The sequence below is a fragment of the Rhinoderma darwinii genome, chromosome 4 (genome assembly GCF_050947455.1).
Source record: "Rhinoderma darwinii isolate aRhiDar2 chromosome 4, aRhiDar2.hap1, whole genome shotgun sequence".
Classification (NCBI taxonomy): domain Eukaryota; kingdom Metazoa; phylum Chordata; class Amphibia; order Anura; family Rhinodermatidae; genus Rhinoderma; species Rhinoderma darwinii.
The window spans coordinates 381,708,394-381,711,851 of NC_134690.1; positions in this window are offsets into that span (position 1 = coordinate 381,708,394).

Genomic DNA, 3,458 nt, shown 5'->3' on the forward strand with positions numbered 1-3,458 from the left:
ATAATTAGGATGTTACACAGTGCAAAGATGGAGTTCTATTATCAACCCAATGTTTATTAGCGAGCAGCCTCGGATCTGGATAAATTGTGCACAAAGGCTGGAGGAGCCCGGCATAATTATTATTTGCTAGCACTAAAGCAGCTTCTATTTACATCACGATGAATACTTTGTATCTGGGGTTTTACTTCTAGCTGCTATGTCTGTGCTGAGACACACCAGAAGGGTTACTGAAAGCTTCTGGGCCCCATTGCAAAATCTATAACAGGGCCCCAGACTATGACGTGTCATTTAAAGCACTGGTCTCGTCATATGGGACCGAGGAACCTTATGGGCCGCTACTCAGACTCCTTGAGACACACTATAAGGCGCCATGCACACGACCATAGTTTTCGGAATCCATAATTACAAATGAAACTGCGGACCCATTCATTTCCATTGGCCACGGACATCTTATGTATATTTACGAATGTGCGTCCGGGCTATAGAAATGATCCGCAAAATATAGAACATGTGCTATTGTTGTCCACAATTGCAGCACGGATTCACCCATAGAAGTGTATAGGCGCTTCCACAATTGCGGATGTCTACGAATGTGCATCCGTATTTGCGGATCTGTATTTTGCAACCGTACTATGTATTTGCAGACAGTAAAAACCATTACGGTTGTGTGCATAAGGCCTAAGATAAAACACACTAAAGTTCAGATGGAAAAAAAGAATACAGCCTACTATACCATAGAGATATCAGACACACATATATTTCACCAGTCACATTCTTGGTCCATTTATGTCCCTTTATTTCTTGACAAAACCAGAGAAGCAGAAAAATTTGTCTGCATCAAATTTATATGTGGTGCCCAACTTTTGATCATATTGTGCCCTAATGTGGCATACATCCCTGATTTATGACTTTCTTAGGTTGGATTCAGATATATCCGGGAGATTTTACACGCTACAATTCTGCAACATGATTGGAGGCATATTACGAGTATTTACATTATTACTTCATTTTGCAATCTAAATTACCCAGTGGTCACATGGCCCTAATAGGGCATATGGACAGGGGTTGTCATGATGAGAGAACCCATTTAAAAAAAGCATTTCCATCTTATAATGTTATGAAATAGCGCGAAGATATGCCATAACATTATGATTGGTAGGGGGTTCAAACTCTGAGACCTCCGCCGATCCCAAAAATGTCCACCCACTGAACAGGGTACTGCAACATAGCTCCGTTCAAGTGAACAGGGCTGTGTTGTAGTTCCCTGCACTGCGGGTGGCCAGGGGCATCGCAGTGCAGTACAGGGAAAGTTACAGACCCTTCATTATAAAGGTCGTAGGGACTGATCCTGGTAGTCACGCCCCCCCCTCTCATCGATTAGTAAGATTAGATTAGATTAGGGATTAGTGGGGGCATATCCGAACAATATACCATTGTCAATTAGAGTGGGGAACCCCCTTTAATGCCAGACACTTTTATGGTTAAAAAAAAATGTTACAACTGATCCTTATTGAAAACAAAAGAATCACTTGTATCATCAGTTTCATTGTGACGTTTATATAAAAAGACAGAAGGGGACTAAAGGTGACTATACACGTTACATTAAAGTCGGCCAAACCTGCCAATTCAGCAGAACTGGCCAATCATCTAATGTGTATGGGAGCCTCCCGACTCTTTCGCAACAGCAGATGTTGGGGGAGAAAGGGATCAAGCAGTGGGATTTTAACATGCCCGATCCTTTTGTTCTCAGGGGAGATAAGCCTTCCCCAGAGGTTCTATTACATTACAATACGATATGGGCCGTGAAAACGAGCGCCCATCAACAAGACAGTTCGTTGATCGTTGCTCGTTTGATCCTTTCACAAGGAGCTATGATCAGTAATGTATGGGGACAAGCGATCGATACTACGATCACTCATTCCACTGTTACTACGATCGCTCGTCCCCATACATTTCCATCTTGTCGGCAGCACATTTCCCTATTTACATAGGCAGATGTGCTTACGACAATGACAATATTTATTGCTGCATAAACTATATGATCAGCCGTTCATTGGCTGATCATTGCCCTGTTCATATGAACACTCGTTTTGCCGATCATTTGCCCGTGTAAAAGGGCCTTTAGTCCCCTCCCCCCGTTTAGAATACAAGCTGAGCGTGCATGTGTATTGGAAGATGGTGAGAAATAGCTGTCTAAATTATATATATTATATATATATACACATATATATATATATATATATATATATATATATATATATATATATATATATATATATATATGTGTGTGTGTGTGTGTGAACGGTTCCTCAGGGGCACAGCAATGTATGCTTTTGGACAACTTGGTCACCTTGCAGAGGTTGTCCGCTCTCTACTCCATTTCATTCAATATAAGACAAAATTAAATTAAAAAAAACAAATATTTTTTTCGTCCATAAGGTCTTATTCACTGAAGGTAAGGAAAGTCACATATTTCTTTGGAGTGGCATATGTTTTTCCCCTCCTTTTTTTGAATTACGGTCAATGGATTATGGATTGGACATCTGATGCAAATAAACAGCTGTGAAACCCCTTCCCCAAATGAAAACATCTATACTCAAAAGACACTAGTGTGAATGTGCCCAAAAAAGTTGCTTAAAATTTTGTTAACGTCTCAGAGCACAAACTAGAGGAAGCCCATGCAACCCACCTTGGCTCTCCATTGAGCACACTCCATTTTCTGTCAAGCAGAAACGGGTTTGGGAGACTAAAAAACAATTGTTTTGGTTGAAATCTGGAACAATTGCTTTAACAAGTATGGTGCACTCTTCACATATAATATATTCTAGAACAATTTTGCCTTTTTTCTAGTGCAGGAAAATTGAGATATGATTTCCATTATGAGCAATCGCAGGTAAACAAAGGCCTGGTCCTAAACTAAAATATACCATCAGTTTTCACGTGCAGTGAATTAATATGAACGCAAAGGAGCTTACATGTAAGTGCTATTCAATAAGATAAGAGAGTTGAGTAAGAAAAAGAGATGAGTTTGTCATGTGGCACAGCACACTATGTTATTATCTAAGGCCTCAGCTAAATACTGTACAATTGTGGCCAATGTGAACAATTCCAGATAAATACAGACCTGGTCCTAAAAAAGAATCAACATCTAAATACTGTTAGATAGATGATTGACATATATATATGAGATAGATTAAAAAAAATAGATAGATAGATAGATAGATAGATAGATAGATAGATAGATAGATAGATAGATAGATAGATAGATAGATAGATAGATAGATAGATAGATAGATAGATAGATAGATGATAGATAGATAGATAGATAGATAGATAGATAGATAGATAGATAGATAGATAGATAGATAGATAGATAGATAGATAGATAGATAGATAGATAGATAGATCATAGATAGATAGATAGATAGATAGATAGATAGATAGATAGATAGATAGAT